Source organism: Echinops telfairi, unplaced genomic scaffold (genome assembly GCF_000313985.2).
Source record: "Echinops telfairi isolate 266 unplaced genomic scaffold, ASM31398v2 ScPeMD7_1;HRSCAF=3_0, whole genome shotgun sequence".
NCBI lineage: Eukaryota > Metazoa > Chordata > Mammalia > Afrosoricida > Tenrecidae > Echinops > Echinops telfairi.
Window position 1 is genome coordinate 57,917,605 of NW_022103896.1, and position 25,169 is coordinate 57,942,773.

A 25,169-nucleotide genomic window follows, 5' to 3' on the forward strand; every position below is an offset into this window, starting at 1 on the left:
AGCAGAGAGAAAGAGTGTGTCTCTCACCTCCAAAGAGGAATATAGGAGTTCCCAGAATTCTCAGGAGAAGGCCATGCCCACACAGAGATCTCATTGGCTATGACCTGACTGACAGCCTAGACTCTACCCCTTCACTCTGAATCCTCAAATTGACACCAGATTATGTAACTACCACAGCAGGGTAGGGAAATGTTCCAGATTAACTGATACTAAAAATACATGAAAACCAAATGTCATAAGTGATCCTAGACTAGATCTTGCACCAGAGGGCAATAAGTGATCCAAAAGGCAATATTAGGTCAACTGACAAAATCACAATGCCAATCTCACTCTCACTGCCATTTAATCGATTTCAACTCATAGTGACCCTATAGGACAGGATAGAACTGCCCATGCATTCTGAGATGGTGGCTCTTTACAGGAGTAGAAAGCCTTGTCTTTCTTTCATTAAGTGGCTGGTGGTTTCAAATAGCTGGCCTTGTGGTGAGCAGACCAATGTATAATCACTATGCCATTAGGGCTCCTGGAATGCTAATAGTATGTAAATTTTTTAATGTACTATGGTTGTGTAAGAAAATATCTCTATTTTGAAGAATCTCTACATTGAATTATTATTTTTGAATAATGAAGGCATTTTACTCTAAACCTTTTGATTAAAACTATTGTGTGATTATGTTGTACATAATACAGTGTGTTAATCTGGGTTGGCTAGAGAAACAAATTCATAAACACTCATATGTGTTTAAGAAAGAGCTTTGAAGAAGCACACCAGCCTATGCAACCACAAGGTGTCGAAGGGATCAGGTGTAAGGCATCATCAGAACAAAAAATCTTACCATAGTGAATGATGGGGGGAGTGCGGAGTGGAGATCCAAAGCCCATTAGTAGGCCACTGGAGATCCCCTTGCAGAGGGGTTTCGGGGAGGAGATGAGCCAGTCAGGGTGCGATGTAACAATGATGAGAAATACAACTTTCCTCTAGTTCCTAAATGTTTCCTCCCCGCTCCCACTACCATGACTCGAATTCTATCTTGCAAGTCTGGCTAGACCAGAGGAGGTACACTGGTACAGATAGGAACTGAAAATACAGGGAATCCAGGATGGATGAGCCCTATAGGACCAGTGGTGTGAGTGGCAAAACAGGGAGGGTAAGGGGAGAATGGGTAGGAAAGAGGGAACCGATTACATGGAACTGTGTGTGACCTCCTCCCTGGGGGACAGACAACCGAAAAGTGGATGAAGGGAGACGTCGGACAGGGCAAGATATGACAAAATACCCATTTATGAACTATCGAGGGCTCATGCAGGAGGGGGGAGTGGGGAGGGAGGGGAAAATGAGGACCTAATGTCGGGGGTTTAAATGGAGAGAAAATGTTTTGAGAAACGATGTACAAATGCGCTTTACACAATTGATGTGTGTATGGATTGGGATAACAGTTGTATGAGCCCCTAATAAAATGTTTTAAAAAAAAGAAAAAAGAAAGAGCTTTATATACAAGCGCAGTTGACTATTGAGAAAACACCCCAGCCCAGTCCAGATCAAGTCCATAAGTTTGATATTAGCCCATATGTCCGATACCAATCTATAAAGTCCTCTGCAGACTCATGAATCACATGCGATGACGCCAAAAGCAGGAAGATCACAGGCCAGTAAGCGAGACGTCTTGTGGATCCAGTGGCAGTCGAAGCATCTCAATGCTGGCAGGGGTCTTCCCATGGCTTCTCCAGCTCTGGGCACTGGCATAGTTCTATGTGTTTTGTCAACTGCAATGTCTCCCAGGGAGTGAGCCTGTCTCCCACCTCCAATGAGCTATTTATCTCCTGGGCACCTCCAAATGAGATCATCAAGCTGCGATCTCATTGACAGGCTAACCTCCACCCCTTCACTCTTAAGCCTCAAATTGACAACACATACAGAAAGAGAGTGATTGACAAAAAATAATTGGGGTAAAATAGATGAATTTTGTCAAAGGATATAGGTGTTTTAATTGAATCAAACTGATTCCTGAATCTTTCCTGCAAGTTTGAAATTATTTCCAAACCACCACAAAGGATTAAAAAAAAGAGGAAGCAGAATAGGAAAAGGAAGAAGGAACGAAGTTTTACTTGAAAAGCCCCTCACTACCTCTAGGTCAGTGGTTCTCAACCTTCCTAATGCCACGACCCTTTCATACAGTTTCTCAGGTTGTGGCGAACCCCCAACCATAAAATTCTCTTTATTGCTACTGCATAACTGTAATTTTGCTACTGTTATGTATAGGGCAACCCTGTGAAAGGGTCATTCGACCCCCAAAGGGGGTTGCGACCCACAGGTTGAGAACCGCTGCTCTAGGTCAACACCTCTAGGTTAACCTCTCCAAACTCCACAATCACTGCCACGGAGCATTTAATGGATTCAGATACTGCCTCTAGGGCAGGGTAGAACTGCCCCTGTGGATTTCTGAGATTCTTTATGGGAGTAGAAAGCTGGATCTTTCTCCCATGGAGTGGCTCGTGGTTTCAAATTACTGACATGTGGTTAGCAGTTCAATGCTTAATCACTATGCACCCAGGGCTCCCTTTGTGTTTTCGTCTCTAACCAAAGAAACCCCCCATATCCCAAACTAGTCCAAGGCCATTGAGTCCATTCCAATTCATAGTGACCCTGTAAGTGCAAACGAGGGTTACTCCACAGGATTTCCCATGCTGTCAATCTTCACAGAAGCAGAGTGCCTCATTTCCCCCCTCACAGCAGCTCATGGATTAGAATAGCTACCCTTCCAGTTTGCAGCCCAGCGATTAATTTACTGCCCCACCTGGGCTCCGAACATGCAGATTTTAAAAACTGTGCTGCTGTATTTAGAAGTTTGTGGTAATATGATTTCCTATCAAATGTACTCTCAATAAATTTACCTGCCCTGATACACAAAAGCCATGGGTGCTTTGTACTTACACAACAGGCAACATAGAACTATGCTGATGATGCAGAAGACAACGAAACCTCATTTGGGTAGGTTGCAGATGAAAAAAGATAGTGAAATAAATATGAGGGGTAAAAACAAAAACTTGAATTGGGCAAAATTAAATAATTCAGGATGTCATTTTGGTCCTCGAGTTTTTTGTAACTCCAGACTGCGTAGTTTAAATCCCCATTTGTTCCTTATTAATTTTGTGTTCTTGGACAAGTAGCTGACCTCTCAGTCTTTTGGGCTCTTAAACTCTAAAATGGGGTTAATATAGGACAGACTTCAAAGAGCTGTGAGGAATAAATGAATCAATATATATAAAGTACTTGGCATATCAAAAGTATTACAGTGTCTTCTGCTGTTGTTTTTTCCCAGTATTTGATTTCCTACTATGTTGCTGTCATTTAAATGGAGTGAAAAGTCATCGAATTCACTAGTACCATCCCAATGTGAAACTAACTAACACAGTTAATAATGAAGGAATCCTTAAAATCAATTCAAATGTGATTAAGTGCCTTGTTCAGGAAGCAAGTGTTTACTGCTTATCTTTGCTATTTCCACCGGAGGCAACACAATTGGACATTATCTGTGATAAAGCATGTGGAAAAGTGAGGTTTTAAAAATAGCAAAATGTGGGTCACGTCAACAAGGATTCAACAATACCACATATTCAAGTTATAGGTCTTTGAGCAGAATTGAAAAAACAAGATCAACTTACTCAATAAAACATGCAGTGTGGGAGAAATGTTTGAAATAGCCTTCCCCATATTTAGCTATTAAAAAAAAAAAGAACAATAGTAACAACAAATAAATTGAAGGGGGATTATTTAAGAAGACTATAGCCTAACAAAGGAGTCCTTGTGGCTCTGTGGGGTAAACATTGGACTGGGAGCCACAAGGTAGGCAGCTCAAAACCACAAGCATCTCCTCTATTACTATTTATAGCCTTGGAAACCATATAGTTTCTCTATGAGTTGGAATTGACTCGATGGCAGTAATTTGTCTTCTGGTTTTATGACAGTGAAGTGCTCAGTTGCTAACAGAAAAGCTAATGGTTCAAACCAACCAGCTGCTCCTCAAGAGAAAGATGTGCTTCATAAAGAATTGGAGCCCCTATGGAACAACTCTACTCTATCCTTTATGGTTGCTGTGAGTGAAAACAGAATCAGTGGTGCAGAACAGCAAAATGACTTAGACTAGGGAGAAATGCAAAGTCTTCAGACCCCAACAATGTCTGGGAATTTTTAGAGTATCTGTCATTTGAGGAACCATGGTGGGTTATGTCTTGGGCTGTTAACTGCAAGGTCAGCAGCTCTCCATGGGAGAAAGACAAGACTTCCTTCTCCTGTAAAGCGTTAGAGGCTAAGCAACTCACAGGAGGGAGTTCTACCTGTCCTAGAGGGTCGCTAGGAGTAGGCATTGGCTTGACGCCAGTGAGCTTGGTTTGGTCTTTAGAAGGAAAAATGGAGAGATTTCATCTCATGTTCTTGGGACCTATTATCAGGAGGGCACAGTCCCTGTAGAAGGACATTAGGGTTGGTAAAGAAGAATAGAAAAAGAGGTAAACACTCAACAAGTTGGACTGATACCATGACTGCACCAATGGACTCCTGCAGAGCAATACTTGTGAGGAAATGATTGGGAGGCTGGTCCAGGATGAGCAGTGTTTCAGTCTGTTGTGCATAGTGTCACTGTGAATCAAAACTGATTTGCTGATGAATAATGTCAACAAGCGGGGGCAATGTTAGCTAAACATCGGATTGCTAACTGCAAGGTTGGTGGTTCAAAGCAATCACTCCTCAGGAGGAATATGAGGCTGGCTGTTCCCATAAAGATGTATGGCTTCAGAAAACCTTGAAAGGGTCTCAACTGCAAGGTCAGCAGTTCAGATCAACCAGCCACTCTGGGGGAGAAAGATGAGACTCTATACTCCCATAAAGATGTAAAGTCTTGGACACCCAAAGTGGAAGTTCTACCTTGCCCTTTAAAGGGTTGCCATGATGAATGTACAAATGCACTTTACACAATTGATGTATGTATGGATTGTGATAAGAGTTGTATGAGCCCCTAATAAAATGATTTAAAAAAATAAAAAATAAAGGGTTACTATGTGTCAGAATTGACTCATGGCAGTGAGTTTGAGTTTGATGGATCAAGATTGTGTCTGTCATGATTTGGGGTTACTTTTGGAAGAACAATTGCACATAAAATCCTTCCCTTACCCAACGGTGGTGCAATTGTTTTAACGGGCATGGTAGTACAGAGGGGATATCCCAGATGCACTAAAGGATTGATGCTTATACAGTTAAATGGCTTTGGAAACTAGATTTGTTATACATTTGTTTCACATCATTAAGAAAATTAAATATTATTAAAATTCTTTTGCTTGAATTTAATATGGACATGGATTTTTGTCCATCCAGCCCTTTGATATTTTTATATTCTCAGTCTTGATATTCTCTATATTTTTTTCAGATTACTAGCACACATACACACACACACCATGTTGGTTAAATACTTCACCACTAACTGGACGGTCTGTCTGTGGTTGGAACCCACCAGCTGATCTGTGGGGGAATGTGGTGGCATTCTGCTTCTGTAAACATTAAAGCCTGAGCAACACTATGAAGTGGTCCTACTCAATCATGTAGTCCCAATGAACTCGATGACACCACACTGACAGATTGTGGATGCATCATTGATGCGTTAAAGTGTATTAAATAAATTAGATAATGTAGTCAAAACTAGCAATAAATTTCTCTTAAAGGATTTTCAAAATAAATCATCTAAATTTAATTAGGTAATGTAGCATAAATTAACAATGAATTTTAGTTTTAGGATTTGCAAAGTAAACAATGTGTGAGCATTTGCTTCCCCAGTGTAATTTGGCATTTGGAGAATACTTGCTGCACTTACAACCAGAACTAATTTAGAGCTTAACTAAAGCCTGTCCTCTATTATGCCCAATTTTAATTATTTGGGTCCTATTCCCCTCCTAGACTGTATGCCAGCTTGTAAATTGAAGGTAGCACCATATCCTAAAGGATTTGTGTCTACAGGAACTGCCAGAAGAGCGTGAGGTCACACTGCAAGCCAAACTTGTTACCAAATCAAGCGTGTTGCCATTGAGTCAATTCCAACTCATAGCTTGTAGGGCAAAACAGAACTTCTTGGAAGTTTACCTCTTTATGGAAGTAGATTGTCATGTCATGTCTTTCTCCTAAAGAGCTACCGGTAAGTTTGAACTGCTGACCTTTTCTGTGGCCGCCAGCTTTTAACCACTATGCCACCAAATTCTAAGTCATAGACACTATTATACGTGATGGCAACTCCGTGTGTTATGAAGACCCCATGTGTTGTGGAATAGAACTGCTCCCTAGATTTTTCTTGAATGTGCTCCGAGGAAGCAGATTACCAGGCCTTCCCTCCCTGGTGCCAATGGGTGAATTTGAACTGTCAACCTTCAGGTTAGTAGTTAAGCACAAAAAGCTCCCTCCATTACCTAGGGACCTATGTGGTAGGTCCTAATACATAGCAATTAAAAATGCACTGATAGTGGGAGATGTTGGGTATCTGTTGCTTATGTTATCTTTAAAAGGAGATGACCTGATTTGGATGATATCTAATATCCCTATTCTAAATTGTATATACTTGTATCTATTAAAATTGGATATTTATAGGTAATAATTATATGCCTTATTGTGCTGATGAGATTTTCTATTTTAATAGCTGTATATCATGTACTCACTATTAACGAGTCATTTCTGACTCATAGTGGTGCTGTAGGACAGAGTAGAACTGCCCCTGTGGGTTTTCAAGACTATAACGCTTAACGGGAATAGAAAGCCTGTCTTTCTCCGATGCAGCAGCTGGTGGGTTCCTAACCATGAACATAACAGTCCAACGTGGAAATACACATTTTATATTTTTGGCTTCCTCACTCCACCCCCAATTCTTTCTTCCAGAGGGTTCCTTATCAGTTTTCAAGAGACATCAATATTATGCTGACCTCTGACCTGCCACCTCTGTATCACCATGGCATTAGTCTCATAATTCACATAACTCTCTAATAACAGCTTGAGAACTTAGTTATAGAAAAAGGTACATGTTATAAAAATATGCAACCCACAGTCTGTGATTTATACACGAGAATTATTTGCTAAATAAATAGATGTGCGCACTTCTCCAATTCTGTCCACAGTATCGTACAAAAAAGATGCCCTATCCTTGACTTTGAAAACAGGTGGATAGGTTTCCCAGAGGTTAGCCAATTATTTTTTCCCTGGAAGCTTCACAATGGAGAACAACAAAGTGCCACTTTAACATGTTGTCACATGGAACATTCCGTTTTTCTTCCGGAAACAGGTCTGGAATGTTGAACTATAAACAGGAAAGCCTGTCTGCTTCTTTGCTTCTTTTATAAGTCGCATGCTTCACCAAAGGACGATTTAACACCTGAACTGATTCCACAGGAAGGAGGGAAGCCTTTCTTATCTAGACATCATGAAAGATGGGAACATGGTTTTAGTAATTAGCAATGCAATTAAGATGAATTTCTGTCTGTAACAAGGAGGAGAGGTTAGATTAGTCCTGAGACCCATTCAAATCACACCTTTTGCATTTATTGTGGAGAATTATGTTGATTTGTTGGTGTTAACACAAAACCACTGGAAATCTGGGGTGGCACAGGCAATAGTCAGAAAAATACAGAAGCAAATTCTTTTCAGTGTTCATATTTTCTGGAACCGTACTGATAGCTCTTTGAAATCAGTATTCCGGTGGGCTTCATCAGACATCCACAGAACCATCCTGCAGATTTCAATCCTTTGCTGAGTCAGCTGCTGGCAGTGACGTGAGACCTTTTTTAGTAAAATTATTCTAGAGTCAGTAAACATCTACCCTGAAATGACTTTACCTCCTTTCAGTCAAAACTCTCAGGCCATTATGCTAAAGGCCAAAAGCCTATCCCTATACACAAAATAGATTTAATCTGATTCAGAATTGTGTTAGTCTGGCTGAACTAGAAAAAAACACAATTGATAGATACTCATATGTGTATAAGAAAGAACTTTATATAAAGAGCAGTTAAATATTGAGGAAACATTCTAGCCCAGTCCAGATCAAGTCCATAAATCTGATATTAGCCCATATGTCTGATACCAATCTATAAAGTCCTCTTCAGATTCACGAACCACGTGCAATAATGCCAAATGCAGGAAGATCACAGGCCAGTGGGTGGGAAATCTTGAGGATCCAGCGGTGGTGTAAGCATCTCAGAGCTGGCAGACTTATCCATGTGGCTTCTCCAGCACCCAGGGCTGCATCAGGGTAGGTCCATGTGGCTTCTCCTCAGGGATGTCTCCCAGGGAGTGAACCTTGTCAGTAGAGAGTCTCCAAGGGAGTGATTCCAGAGAGAGAGTGTCTCCCGCCTCCAAGAAGGAAATACAGGAGTTCTCAGAATCCTCAGGAGAAGACCATGCCCACACAGAGGTCTCATTGCCTATATTCTGATTGACAGGCTAGACTCTACCCCTACACTCTTAATCCTCAAATTGATACCAGATCATGGAACTACCACAGAAATTGTCATAGACCAATGTGTGACATAGGATTTTATTGGCTGTAATCTTTACAGAAGCAGTTTCATAGAATTTTCTTCAATTATTCCCCTGGATAGGTTCAAACAGCCAGCCAGGGACCTACCTGCCATTTGGGTGAGAAGTGCAGAGGAAAAATTTGAAATAATTCCTCTGTAAGAGAAAAGCATGCAAAGCCATTCTAATGAAAGGCTGTCCTCCATGGAAAAAAAGTGCGAAGAAGGTAATGTCATGAAATATTAAATTAGGGTTACCACTATTTAGAGTATCACTTTTTACAGTGTGTACTTCAGAAAGTAAAGGTAACTCATATACCAAAATAACACCATACAATCTCCCTTCCCCTGTTTTCTTGTTGCAAATGAATATAATTTTAAAAATAGTCATCATTTCTCCTTAGTAATTTGAACAACCGCATGGTAGTCACCATTTTCGACAAGATTTCCTCCTCAGCAAATCAATCTAAATTCAATGATCAGTGATCATAATTATTCATACAGTACGCATCATGGCAACAAAAAGATGTCTAAGCAAAGGGCAGGCTTCACGGCCTCATCACTGAGTAGGAGGCAAGCTGAGAGGTGGCGAACAGAAAGAGCTGATGGAGGCTAAGTGAGAACCCACCCACTCACCACACTGCTCTCAAGTTGATCCTAACTAAAGTGAACCTGCAGGACGGAGTAGAACTGGCCCATGGTGTTTCTGAAGCTGTAAGTCTTTACAGGTCTAGGCAGTCTCACCTTTCTCCCAAAGTGCACCTGGTGGGTTCATACTAACTACTGGCCTTTCAGTTTGTAGCATTACACTGAATCAACTCAGCTAGCTGAGAATAGCAACAACAGCATTTTAGGTACTTTATTTTGTTCTGTGGTTGAGAAGCAGAATTCTTGCCTTCTGTGAGGGGAGATTGGCTTTGATTCCAGGTCAGTGGGACTCACACACTTCAATACTGAACAGCACAGGATTTTGCTGTTGGGCGTGAGGTCACCGTTTGCCTCTAACACGAACAATGATTTTGTTCTCTGAAGACGGTTGAAAGAAGGACAGTGACTGTCCTTTTTTGATATCCTTGACTTTCCTTTTTTTTCTTTTCCTTTTTCAGTATCTTTATTTTAATCATCCAGCTTTCACATGCATCTGAGCTTTTCTTTTGTCAAATCATTTTGTTGGGGGTTCTTATCACAACACATATATACATCCATTGTGTCAAGCACATTTGTACTGCTTTATAGATTAATTAATGGTTTATTTCTTATGTTATATATCTATCTATATAAATATATGTAAAAATATAAATATGTCTAACATAGCCAGGTACCATCAGCTTTCTTCACCACATTTGCTATGCACCCATTTTGTCTTCAGCAATCGTGTAGGGAAGGTGAGCATCCCAGAATGCCAGGTTACTAGAACAAAGGTTTCTTGCATTTAGGGAGGACTTGATAGAGGTCCAATGTCATTGACCTTCCTCTGTTAAGAATTTTACCTAGCAATCAAAGAGGACTCTTTGGAGCGATATTCTAGGAATTTCTGTAGCCTGAGCTTCAGTGTAGGCCAGCTAACATCAATCAGATCTAGGTTTTTCAGTATTTTAAAACAGAACATTTCTTTTGACTGTAGTATGGTTCTGCTAGGTAGTACTCATATCCACCCTACACTTCCAGTCCCACCACTGGTCTATCGGCTTCTCAAACTGGGTTGACTTATGTGTTGCTGTGATGCTGGAGGTTAAATCACTGGTATTTCAAATGCCAGTAGTGTTTCAAATACAAAACCCAGTGTGAACAGGTTTCAGCACAGCATCCAGACTAAGAACAGACAACGAAGAACGACTTGGCTCCTCACTTCAGAAAGAAGCCACTGACAACCTTCTGCATAATGTTAAAGTATTCCTGTCAAATACCGAAAGCCTAAATAAAGGAAGCATTGTCAGAGATTCTGCTTGAAAATGGGTCCATAGAGTCCAAGGGCACTTGAAAGGCGGCTGAAGAGGAGGCGATTTCTTGGAAGGGAGTCGACCATGGTGACATGAGTCCAGTAAAAACTGTTGGAGTGGAGCATTCTGGATTTTCGTTTGCTGATAGGGCATGACTCAAGGCAAAAGAAACACCTGCAAGCATCATCGAATGATTAGAACCTGGAATGTGCAACATATGGATTTAGGAAAATTGCAAGTGATCAAAAATGAAATGGAATGCATGAAAATCAATATCCTAGGCATTAGTGAGCTGAAATGGACGGGTATTGGCCATTTTGAATGAGAAAATCCTATGATTTACTACGCTAGGAGTGACCCTATTAAGAGGAATGGTGTGGCAGTCATTGTCAGAAAAGATCTTGTTAAATCCATCATGAAGTACAATGTGATCTGTGATCAGATTATATTTATGTGCCCTCAAAGAAATCCAATCAATTCAACTATAATAGAACTTTATGGAGTAACCGCAAAAGCTGGTGATGAAGACACTGAAGAATTCTACCAAGGACTTCAGCTGAAAATGATCAAACACGCCATCAGGACGCAATGAGAGTTTTTGGTGATAGGAGTGCAAAAGTTGGAAACAACGAGGAAGAAACAGTAGCTGGAAAATATGGACTTACTGATAGAAATGGAGCTGGAGATCCATGACAGAATTTTGCAAGCTAACAACTTGTTCATAGAAAACACATTTTTTCAACAACACAAAAGGCCATTGTACACATGGACTTCCCAGATAGAATACACAGAAATCAAATTGATTACATCTGTGGAAAAGCTCAGTTGCTCATATGTAAGTTCAGAATAACACTGAAGAAAACTAAAACATGCCCACAAGAATAAAAATATAGCCTTACGTCTATCCACCTGAATTTTGAGAACCTCTCAAAAACAGATTTGGTGCGATGAATACTAATGACAGAAGACCTGATAAGCTGGGGAGGATATCAAGGCAATCCTTCATGAGGAAAGCACAAGGTCATTAAAAGGACAGGAAAGAAAGAAAATATCAAAGTGGATGTCAGAAGGAACGCTGAGACCTGCCCTTGACCATAGAATAGCTAAAGCAAATGGAAGAAAGGGTGAAGTCAAGTAGCTGAATAGAAATTTTCAAAGGGCAGCTCAAGGAAACAAAAGTCAAATAGTATACTGAAAAGTGCAGCACCTAGAATTCAATAACCAAAAGGGAAGAATATACAGTGAACCCTCGCCACTTCGTGCTTCGACTTCCGCGGCTTCACTCTATCGCGGTTTTTGCGTAACAGTGCATGCTCTGTCATTACTGCCACTGATTGGCTCATACTGTACACGCTTGATGCCATAAATAATATAATAAATAATAAATGATAATTGTAACGTCCAAAATGTTTTACTGTATTTTCCCTTTTTCGTTTAATAAATTGGGTAATACGAGTGTAATGGTGACTAAAGGGTGTTTTTTCATGTCCTCTATGCTCTAACTACGAAAATATTTGATTTACAAATAAGGAATCCTACTTCGAGGAATTTCATTTATCACGGTAGGGTCTAGAACCGATTAACCGCGATAAACGAGGGTTCACTGTACTCAGCATATCTGAAACTGAAAGAATTCAAGAAAAATTTTAAGCCTTGAATTGAAATGTTGAAGGATTCAATGGGCAAAATATTGAATGATGCAGGAAGAACTCGCCAACAGTCCACCATTTTAGGAGGTAGCACATGAGCAAGAACCAATGACGCTGACGGAAGTTCAAACTTTAGCCAAGAAGAAGTCTCCAGGAATGTTTCAGAAAGCTGAAAAAGCACTCATTCATCTATGCCAGCAAATTTGAAAGGCAGCTAACTATTTTGCCTACTGACTCAAAGAGATCTGTATTTGTGCCCATTCCAAAGATAGATGACCCAACAGAATGTCAAACTATAGATCATTATCATTGATATTGCAAAGAAAAATTTTGCTTAAGATCACCCAATAACAGTTTCAGCAGTACATCGACAGGGAACTAGTCATCACAAGTTCAAGACTGTTTCAGAAGAGGTTGAACAATGGATATCATGGCTGATGCCAGATAGATATTGGCTCAAAGCAGAGAATATCAGAAAAATGTTTACCTGTGTTTCATAGATTGTGCAAAGGCATTGGACTGTGAGGATCATAATGAACTGCGGATAACCTTGAGAAGAATGGGAATTCTGGGACACTTCATTGTGCTCCTGCAGAACTTGTATATGGGTCAAGAAGAAGTTGTGAGAACAGAACATGAGTTTAAAGCAGGCCAGGTGTGCATTAGGGTTGCATCCTCTCACCATACTTGTTCACTTTATATGCTGAGCAAACCATCAGAGAAGCTGGCTTATATGCAGAAGAGTGTGGCATCAGGAATGGGGGAGATGTATTAAGAACCTGAGGTATGCAGATGGCATAACCTTGCTTGTTGAAAGTGAGGAGATCTTGAATCACTTGCTGATGAAGATCAAGGATTTTAGCCTCTAGTATGGACTACAACTCAATGTAAGAAAGACCAAAATCCTCACAACTGGACCAATAGGTAACATGATAAATGGAGAAAAGATTAAAATCATCAAGGATTTTTTCTTACTTGGATCCACAATCAATGTTCATGGAAGCAGCAGTGAGGGGACCAAAAGACATATTGCAATGGGTAAGTCTGCTGCACAAAACCTCTTGAGAGCATTGAAAAGCAAGGATTCCTTTGAGGACTAAGGTGCGCCTGACCCAAGCCATGGTATTCTCTATTGCACCATTTGCATGTGGAAGTTGAATAAGGAAGACCATAAAAGAATAGATGTATTTGAATTGTGGTACAGTTTCAGAAGAATATTGAAAGTACCGTAGACTGCTAAAAGGACAAACCAATCTGTGTGGGAAGAAGTAAGTCTAGAGTGCTCCTTAGAGGCAAGGAGAGCAAGACTTTGTCTTACATACTTTGCACATATTGTCAGGAGAGACCAGTCTCTGGAGAAGGACATGTTTGGTAAAGCGGATTGGCAGCAAAAAAGAGGAAGGCCCTTAAGGAGATGGATGGACACAGTTGCTGCTGCATTAATGGGCTCAGGAATAGGAACAATTGTGAGGGTGGTGTAGGGCCATGCAATGTTTCATTCTTTTGTGCATAGGGTTGCTGTGGGTCAGAGCCAACTGGATGGCATCTAACAACAACCCTTGTAGTCACAGACTAGGATGCCCAAGTGTTAATGTTCAGATGCAGTGGTGAATTATCAAATAAGTGGGTTTCACCAGATTTTTGGAGATTAGTAAATAAACATAACCAAGTCCATGTTTAGCTTGTCTATTGACTACTCTCTACCCATCAGGGACTATAAATTTGAAAAGAGGTATTGTCGGTTGGCAGTGAGACAGATTCAAATCATACTGAGATATAGAATCTTTGATGTGGTGAAAAATTGTGAAGTTGTTCATAAGTAAGTCTGTGCCTTTTTTGATGATTGGGGAATCCAGTACTTCTCAGACAGATTGTATTCCCTCTGTTAATGCTGGTTGGCTTAACGCCACCTCAACTTGCCTAGGTCAGGCTCCTTGTTGTTTGGCATTTGAGACCTAGAAATTCCTCATGATGTGACCTAACATAATGTAATCAGCTCCGCGGTGGGATCTGTTGTAAGCAGCCAATTAGCTATAAGGAGATGAGGTTAAGCACTGGGCTACCAACCACAAGATCCGCAGTTCAAAATCACCATCCAACTCTAAAGGAGAAAGATCAGACTTTCTCTTTCCATAAAGAGTTACTGTCTGGGGAACCCTCAAGGGCAGTTCTACCCTGTCCTATTGTTTTGCTATCAGTGAGAGTCTACCTGAGGGTCATGAAGGACCCCTTACTCAGGTCACAGCCCTGATGCAAATGAAAGGAGGCTCCTTTAAGGGCATGGTCTACTTTTTAGATGTATTAGATGCTGTGGTAGTTGGATAAATTTATGTCAACTAGACACTCCTGGCTAGGAGTAGAGTCAAACTTGTCAATCAAGTGGTGGTTTGATGACACTCCTTGGGGGTGTGGCCTTTCGTATAAAAATGAGGGCCTCTAGGAACTCCTCACTCTGTCCCTCTGCCTTCCTGCTTCCTGGACCCTGCCTGTGATCTTTCTGCTTCACTGGTCGGTGTCACTGGCATGATGATATGTTAGTCAAAAGAGAAACGTCTGGACAAGCATCCCACTTATAGACTGGAGTTGAAATGGGATGGAATGCTTTCTTTGGATATCAGATCACTTGCCATGTAAAACCCTTTCTTTTTTCCCCCTAAGTCAAGAAGGTAAAATGATTTTATTCATATTGAAAGAATTTTTTAAATCATTTTATTGGGGGCTCATACAACTCTTATCACAATCCATATATACATCAATTGTATCAAGCACATTTGTACATTCGTTGCCATTATCATTCTCAAAACATTTGTTTTCCACTTGGGCTCTTAGAGTCAGCTCCTCATTTTTCTCCCCCCCCCCTCCCTCCCCACTCCCCCATCCCTCATGAACCCTTGATAATTTATAAATTCTTATTATTTTATCATATCTTACATTGTCCATCATCTCCCTTTACCCACTTTTCTGTTGTCCATCCCCCAGGGAGGAGGTTATATGTAGAACCTTGTAATCAGTTCCCCCTTTCTACCCCTCCTTCCCTCCAACCTCCCGGTATTACCACTCTCACCACTGGTCCTGAGGGGTTCATCTGTCCTGGATTCCCTGTGTTTCCAATTCCTATATGCACCACTGTACATCCTCTGATCTAACCAGGTGTGTAAGGTAGAACTGGGATCATGATATTGAGGGGGAGGAAGCATTTAAGAACTAGAGGAAAGTTGTGTGTTTCATCGATGCTACACTGCACCCTGAGCAACTCATCTCCTCCCCACTACCCCTCTACAGGGGAAGTCCAGTTGCCTACAGATGAGCATTGGGTCCCCACTCCGCACTCCCCCTCATTCACAATGATGTGATTTTTTGTTCTTAGGTGCTTAATACCTGGTCCCTTTGACCCCTTGTGATCACATAGGCTGGTGTGCTTCTTCCATGTGGGCTTTGTTGATCCTTGGCTAGATGGCCGCTTGTTTACCTTCAAGCTTTTAAGACCCCAGATGCTATATCTCTCAATAGCCAGGCACCATCAGCCTTCTTCACCACACTTACTTATGCACACATTTGTCTTCGGCATATGTATGGGGAAGGTGAGCACACAATGATGATTTTTGTTCTTTGGTGTCTGCTACCTGATCCCTTCCACACCTCGTGATCACACAGACTGGTGTGCTTCTTCCATGTGGGCTTTGTTGCTTCTCAGCTAGATGGCTGCTTATTTACCTCAAGCCTTAAAGACGCCAGCCGCTATATCTTTTGATAGCCAGGCACCATCAGCTTTCTTCACCACATTTGCTTATGCACACATTTGTCTTCAGCGATCATGTCGGGAAGGTGGGTATCATGGAATGTCCATTTAGTTGAGCAAAGTATTCTTATATTGAGGGAGTATGTGAATGGAGGCCCAACGTCCATCTACTACCCTACTACTAAACCTATAAATATATGCACATAGATCTATTTCCACATCATCATATATAAATATATTTACATATGTACATGCCTGTATTTGGGCCTCTATGTATTCCCTTTGCCTCCTACTTCTTTCCTCTATTTTCTTTTGCTTTCCTTGTGTTCCACTACCATGCTCAGCCTTCATTTTGGTTTCAGTAATTCCTTTTGGTTACATTGCCCTTCATCACTCCCTACCAGTCCTCCCATCCCCTCCCTGCCACTGGTTTTAAACCACTCATTGTTCCCTTGTCCCTGAGTTAGTTGACGCCACTTCCCTTCCCCCACCTCCCACTCTCCCATGTCTCCCGAATCATCGGTCCCATTGTTTTCTTCTCCACATTGTTTATCCAGCCTATCTTATCTAGATAGAGCTGCAGAGATAATAATGTGCACATAAAATCTCGACAGCATCAAAGGGACACAGAAAAACAAGGCGACAATGGCACCACCACCAACAAAAGTCAATGGCATACAAAATTTAAAAGAATTTTAAAAAGGAACAAAAAAAAATAAGAAAAAAAGTCCGTAAATAGTTCAAGGTGTGTTTGTTGACCTTTAGGAGTATTTTCCGGTTGAGTCTGATGGGGCGCCATGCCCTGGCCCCAAAGTCCATTTTTTATGCTCCCTCAGAACTTCCTTGTTCTGTTCCCCTTGCTGTTTTGTTGCACGCCTTTCGTGTTTTGCTTTGGTGTGGTGGGGTCAGCTTGGTCACACATACCACACTGTGTCACCAGTGTTGTCCCATGTAGGGCTATGGGTCAGTGCAGGATGCTGCATCTTGTAGTGGGGCTGGCCATGTGGTCCTCTCTGTGCATTGGCTGCTCTGAGCGGACCTATTGTCCTCTGAGCGTGGTGGGCCCTGGTGTGCTCCACTCCCTTCCTCCCCCTTCATTTGCTTCAGCTTCCTTCTGGGTATGGTAGGTCGGTTCCTTTCCCTCACCAGACTATATTTTCAATTTCTGTGGCATTCCCTTCCATGGTGGGGGTCAGGCTGGCTCTGGTTGGGGCTGGGCATATAGTCCAGTCTTTTTATGGATTCCTCCATGTGTTATGTTGCCCTCCTCGTTTGGCGTGTTATGGTGGGGTCTGTATGCACATTCTAGTTCTGTGGGGACACAACCCATACTCTCTCCCTGGGTGGATTAGTGCCCTGTTCCCCCCATGTCATCATCTCAGTAAAGCTCTTTCTTATATACGAGTTCACTGGATTTGTTTCTCTAGACAACCCAGCATAACACCATTGTGTGAGAAGATTTATATTGTATATTGCTGGGTGTGGATCCTGCATTTGGCTTGTTAACTTCCAGTTCTTTTGGACTTGAGTCAACAACCTGCAATAGTGTTTGTCAGTCCTAGAAGCCACAGTGGTCTGCTGGCTGACCTGTCATCTGACCTGTCAAACCTTGGACTCATTCACCTGTCCAGTCACAAATCTGATCTACTGACGTTAGATGCAGCTGCCTCTACAGCCTATGGCGTTCCTGATATTCCAGGGTTCATCAGTCTCCAGCTAAACATTTAGTCTTACCCAATTCAGGGCTACCTAATAAATACTGGGAAAATCTTTGTGTGTTAAACTAAGACATCTGGTAGTCCCCCTGCTCCTCTCCCTTATGTTGTTGTTGTTGTTAAAACTGAGAGTACAGTTTTACCTGTTTTTGCCAAATCACATTGGCCTGGGAAGCCATTTAAATACAAAGCTTAAATTTTACTTTCTCTTTACTATATAAGTTTACACAATTAGTAGCAGCCATAAACTGAGAGAATAGAAAAAAGAAAATTAAGCAATATCAAGAAATATAGTTAAGTTTTATAAAAATAATTTTATTAAAATCTTAAGTCTATTCCTTGGTAACATCATGCCATGTTAATGAAATTCAGGAAACAACATCATTTTTATGAAACTATACAGGAAAAGTTGTTCTAGTATTTTAAAAATACTATTGTTTGTCTTTTATTTGTTCCATTGTGTATAGGATCGTCATGAGACAAGTCAATGCAGTGACATCTAGCAATAACATTTTGTTCTTTGAAGAAGGCTTATGCCAGGTCATTAATAGTGCCCTGAGTGAAGACCTGGGTGTGCTGCAAGTGGTTTACGTGCCCGGCTGCTAATGGAAAGACTGGAGGTTCAAAGCTACACAAAGATGCTTAGGAAAAAGGCGAATCATCTACTTCTGAGAAACTGGCTATTAAAATTTCTATGGAGAATCATTCTACCTAGATGCAATGTCATCTCTCTGACAGCTGTCCATGCCCTGGCAGCTGAAAATACCTTTTATTTATAGAGGGTGTGGCTTATTACCAAGCGCCAAACCAGAACCAAGCTCATTGCCATCCAGTCAATGTTGACTCATAGTGGGACAGAGAGAGCTGCCCCTGGGGGGTTCCAAGACTAGAACTCCAAGTGTCTCTCCCAAGGAGCAGCTGGTAGATTCAAACTGCTGACCTTTAGGTTAACAGTCCAATACGTCACCACTAACCCACCAGGGCTCCTCTTACCAAGCACACAATAGAGCAAAGGAACACTGTCTCTCTCTTAGCATCTTAGGATTTAAAACAATTACAGTGAAAATAATAATAAATAAATCTAAAAAAATAAAACTATATCCAAACCCACATCACGCTGAGGGTATTTAGATCAAAGCACTTCTTCTGGTACTTCTCTTTCAGTGCATGTGATATGAAGGAGCATAAGAAAACCATTTAAAATGGGCTCAATCCTATTTTTAGCAGTTCTTGGATGCAGGGGAAGCTATGCAGTTAACAACAGAAATAGCTAAAGCTGCAGAAAAATATCTAGTGAAGACTCAGTACTAGACCTTTGAGCAATTAAAGATGGAGAGTTCTCTACAATTGTTGTTAAAAGTCCATGTACAGAGAAATGAGTTTGGTGCAATAAAGATGGGAACTGAACATGAATTGGAGTTGTGTGTTTCTACATAGACTGCCTCTTTACCTAGGCGTGTCCTTCAGCCATCCTCAGCTAACAGCTTCAGAAATTCATTTTACAGCCATAAATGAGAAATTAGCAAAAGACCCAAACTATCAAGTACTTCTGTTTTCTTATATCTTCCATGTTAATGACTCTTAAAATTCTGTAAAGCACAAAAGTATAGAAATGTGGTAGAATTTCATCTCATAGTTGACATTCACTCTTCATTTTATTTTCTGTTTTTCTTTGATAAATCTAAAATATTGAGCTCAAGAGCTCTATCATTAATTATTGTAAATAGGGATTGCATCATGTGATTGCCTCTAAACAATAGAAACTGAGATTATGGTCATGTATTATAAATTGTAGAGAATAATGTCTCAACAAAGTTTGAATTAGTACGTCTTTATCACAAATTACAGCATATTTTCACAAAGAAGGGATGGTTATTTGAGCAGCTAATAAGGAGATGAGAGAGAAAAAATACATAACAGCTGCCTATTTGAATTGTGTAAGCAAATCCAGACACTGTAAGCCTATATCTTTGTAGAATTACAGCAGAACTTCAAGAATCTCACCATATGTTCTTTGCTTAAAGTGGTTTATTGTAAAGTTGTTTTCTTCTTGAAATAATTCCTCTTGCGAGCCAACTTACAAACAGCTAAATCAAGGGAATCAACCTTAGTGACACGGAAAATTATCTGGAACAATGCGAACTATCGTGGCAAGCTACCAAATGGCTGTGAAAACGCCAGAAGGAGGTGATTTGCTTCCAAATGTAAATGACAAGAATTTTAGCTCATGATGTCCAGTTAAGATATGCTATAGCAGGGTCCCAAGAGGTTACTCTTTAAATATCACTATCACAAGAGCTAATGATCTTATTATTGTTGGATTCTATCCCAGCTAACTGAACACAGTTGTTTCTTTTACAAACAGAATTTCTCTGGATTGCTGCTGGGTGTGTAGAAGACCATGGCCAAGACCTGCATGTTGGAAGTTAGGTCACAGTTTGTTTTACTGGCCATACAAGATGCTCAACAAAGAATAAGAGTCTATTTCCAGCTATCATCCTTAGAAAGGTTTCCCAACAATACTCATTTCATCGACACAGTGTCAAAATGAAAGGACAACAGCTAAGGACACTCAGTCTTCATCACTCCCTTCACCTGTGTTACTTATTCTTTCCCTTGGCCACGTGTTCCTCAATCCACTGTCATTCAACATATCACCTATGGGCCTGCAACATCAGCATCACCTGGGAACTTTTAGAAATGCACAATCTCGGGCCTTGTCTAGATCTTCTAAGGCATCTTAACAATATCCTTCTGGTAACTCAAAGCATTTAAAAACATTGGATTGGGTAAGGTATGGGAACAAAAGACTATTACAGGGAATAAAATCAGGGTTCCTAGGCAGGTAGGCTGGAGGAGGGAGGCAATAGAGGAGAGCTGATGTCAAGGGCTTCAAGAAGAAAGAAAAAATGTTTCTAAACTGATTGTGGTAGCAGTTATACTGCACTGCTTGATGTGATCGAACTTATGGGATGTTATGATATCTGCAAGAGCCCCCAATAAAATGGTTAAAAATTTTAAAAATAAATAAACAAATTGATTAATTAATTAATTAAAGTACCTAGGGTATCTTCTGAAGTTACTCTTTGCCCTGCCAACAGTTAGGGAAACAGGATAAGAACCCTTTTGATATGTTCATTTCTACATCTTCATCAATATCCCCCAAATTTAAAAACTAGAATCTGCCCTCTCCCTCCAAGCCAGAAGAAGGCCAATATCAACCCACATTTCTTTGAATCTTTGAAATGTGTCAAATGCTTTTGCAATCACACCCCTTGCTTGTAACCATCTTGAGAGGGAGGAAAGGTCACTGCTCTGGCTTTACAAATTGGGAAACGATTGCTGGTGATGGTGAAGTAACATGTTTCCTTTCACACACAACTGATTCCCTAAGTGCAATGCACTTCTGCTAGGTCACCCCGGTGACTGAACAGAAGATGGGATGGGGGAGTTAATCTAGGACACAAAATGAACTCGGCAGTCAAGGAAAAGAGTTGGTGGGACATAAGCGAGTACCAAGCAGTCACCTTGCATATAAATCTATGAGATTTCCCCAAAGATATCCAACTTCCTCCTAATTAGGAGCTGCATGTAATTAGGAGTAAACGATGGTTGCAAAACAAATGGTACTCATCCAAAAAAAATGATTGTACCTGTCCAAGATTTGTCCGTAAGGAATCCTTACCAGCACATCATAACCCCATAAGTGGGTGTCAAGCAGTCACGTTGCAGCCCACCTGAACCCTACTAGGAAAATGTTGGCACCCTCTTCCATCTCGTCCATGTATTTTAAGCTAATTACTCAGATATGATATGATCACTACATTTCCCGGGGGGATTTTCTAGTCAAAAATCACATTTGCTTTTAATTTCTACATCTATCAAATTTTCTTTTGACGTGATCTAGAAGTGGAAATCACAATGAACAACTTAAAGCTTCCACAATGAACAACTTTAAGCTTCACTTTTTTGAGAATTCTTCATCAGAAAAGGGCAGGCAAATTATTCCAAGAAGTACTTCTCTGCCAAAGCCCGTGCCAGGCCTTGCCACTCCTCTTCATTGTTCTGACCGCACACATTCCATCATGTGTGCCCTGTGTGCATGACAAGTTCAGTCTTGGCCCATGGGCTCTGCCCGTGCCCTCCGTCCCTGGGATTCCATTCCAAATGGTGTGCAAGTCTTTGGCAGATCATCCGTTGATGGACAAAAGAGTTAAGACATCTTCGAGAAACAAATTTCATCACCAATTCTCTATAGGCGTTCCTTCCACAATGTTCTGGGTGAAAGGTGTCTTGGTAGTTTAGAAAGTTACTGGGAAGTTTTTGGAATACCAGCTTTCTTGGTATAATTTTCAAAATGCACTCCTCAATACTTGAAGAAAGCGTCAGCACACAAGAGGGCTGCTGGAGATGCCAAACCATATCTTTCACATCTTCTTCTGTAAGTAAGGGGATGTACTGAAAGCACGGAAGGGCTGACACCACATCTATGTTAAGCACGATGGGATTTCCAGCTATAGATGAACATTGCTCCTTGGGGATTCAAATTGGACGAGAGCCCTGAGTTCAAGGTGGAGAAAACAATCAGTCTTTAAAACCAACAGAACTAGGATTGAGTTTCTTCAATTGTAAAGTAAACACATTCCCAGCTGGATGTGGGAGAGACAGCTTGTCCACAAAATTAAAACGTGTTCTTTTTTAAGGGCACTAGTTAAAAATTGACATCATCCAGGATTTCCCTAAATCATTTTAAAACTAACTATATTCCAGCATTTTTGACAGTTGATTAATTGGTTTTATCCATTTCTGAAATATTTTATTCCAGAGACTGTCTATAGATATTCTCTCTTGCCAATTAGAATGTAATATCCTGGATTTTTTACTGGCTATTATTTACGTAGGTAATAAATCATAACTGAGGCTATAAAATATGAAGAGGTTTAGGTAACAATTCACATTCATGGAACTTTTCAGAGAATCGTGATGCAAACAAATATGCGCTTATTATTGACCACACAATTTATACTGCAAACACCAATTTTCTGTCAATTCCATATTTTCTGTCCTAGTCTTTTGTCTGGGCCTGAAATTCTCTTCTTCTTTCTCTCTTCTCCTGCTTCCTTCTCATCTAACTGATGCTCTCGCCTTCTGTTCTATTCAATGTTATCCTTTCAGAGCAGTTTCTTTGACCACCTTAAAGTAGATGCCCCCACTTACTGTATCAGATAATGCTACATATTTATTATATAGCATTTATTATTATTATCTATTATTTAAAGTCTTGTTTACTGGATCACTGCCCTCTTCTTCCTCCTCCCCAGTAGCATACACAGTCCTGGAGGGTAGGAAAAATCTTAGCGGTCATTATTATCCTTCTAGTTTCTAACCCAGAATACAACAAGCTCAATATAAATATATGTTGAATGGTTAAAAGGATAGTTGACATTTATTTATTTGTGTGGTCTCGAAACGAAGTCTTTAAAGATCTTTCTGGTTCTACTCTATCATTTTTAAAGCCAAAGTCAACATCTTCATCAAAATGTCTCGTGCATACCATAAACATCCCATCATGCAACATGGACACTTTCGTCTAAAAGAATACTGCCTACTTTTTAGAAATAAATACACCCTTTGAGTCTGGAATCTGAGCTGAAATATAAACAGTTTCCTTTTTCAAAGGACCAAGCTTGGTAGCCAAAAATAACACAGTCATTTCTTAACCACTAGTTATAAGAGTTGGGAGCCAACTTGATTGCCGCTAACAGTATAATAAATAAAGAAGTAAACTTAAACACTAATTCCACGATAAAGAGCCCTGATGGTGTAGTGGCTTATGCATTTGGACAACTAACTGTGAAGGCAGCAATTTGAAAGTTCCAGCTGCTCCAGGGGAGAAAGATGAGGCTTTTCTACCTGTAAAGAGTTACTGTCTTGGAAACCTACAGGGGCAGGTCTACCTTGCCCAATAGGAGCTCTCCAAGGTGGGATAGACTCTATGGCTTTGAATTTAAGTGAACTCTATGATTTAGTTGGTAAAAACGAGTATTTCATTGATTTTTGAACTCAGATTTAAGATTATTCAATTCAAAAATGCTTATTGTGCCTTCTCCTTGTGGTTAATGTGATTATTCCCATTTTTGCACTTACAAAAGTTCAGACATGGACAGGATAGGCAATTTCTTAGATTAAAAGTATACAATGACAATAATTTTTTGATAACACAGATTATCAAGAGTAGATTTCATCTATGTAATTTATAATATACATCCACAATCCTGGGGCAATTTATTAAATCCTGCATAGATTATATAAAGATATGACCTGGCATCCTATTTCTTACCAAGACAGAAACTATTCATTCTTCTTGAATATCTATTTTATCCCTCTCCTAGTAATGGAATTCTGATTCTTTTTTTCTGGGTCACATGGCCACCAAAAATAGAAATAGAATTTTCCACTTCCTGCCTATACATTATGTGACCAAGTGACTGAATTCTGACCCATGGGACATGGGTGAAGGTAGCCTATCTTATCTGAAAGAGCCATGTCTTTTCAGAAAGGACCTAGAAGATGCATATTCTGGGTTGGAGCAGTTGGGATATGAAAGATCCTGATGTCTCTGTTTACTTCATACAGTTTAGAATACCATGAGGGAAGATATACATTTATATCTTCTTGAAGCCACTGCTACTAGTCATCAAATATATATTGAAAGTATGCCTTCATACAATGTAATGCACATATATTTTTCAAAATTCTAAGTAAAAGGACTTATTTAATATTAAAATCAAATTGCTTCCCTGGCCTCCACCCCCAAGCCTCTCTTCTCCTGGAAAGGTCTTTACAAAAATATAGAATGATTATATACACATGAAAACTAGAGTTACCATCAATGCGATCATAGAGTAACTTAGAATGAGTTGGAAAGAGGTCTAAAATAGCATTCTAATTTAAATTGTGCTTTATTATGAGGAATTTTTTAAAATGGAAAGAAATTCCTCCATAAGGAAAAATTATTTTCTTTCAAACAACGTGAAGAATTATCAATAAGGCAAATATTTGTAACAAATATTTGAAATATATTTCAGAATGCCTGAGTATACAAAGAATTCTGAAATTGTGTCTTGGTGAATAAACTTTCTGTAGAATTCTTAGAGGGATAAGGAGAAATGTTTATATATTATTTGCTCTAAGAATATCTTGAAGCTAATTATGAATCCTTTTATTCACAATTTTAAAACAAGATTGCTTTGACTATTATTATACTCTCTAGAGACAGACGACTTCTAAATTCATAAACTAGTATAGTATTTTGAGTCCTTACTATATACAAAATGCTTTACATATAGAAATGTGTCTATTTGTGAGGAAATTGGGGGACAGACAGATTAAGCTATTGTCCAAGGTCTTGTAGCTGTGAGGTGACAGTGCTAAGTTATCAAAGATAACTAGGCTAGAAGATGAAGCTTTTTTTTTTTCTCTAGATAATTGCAAGTGAGAAACTTGTTAGATTTAATAAGGGAACCCTCAAACAAGGGTCATCACTAGTGGTCACATGGTCATCAAGCTCACTTTTTCCCCAATCTCT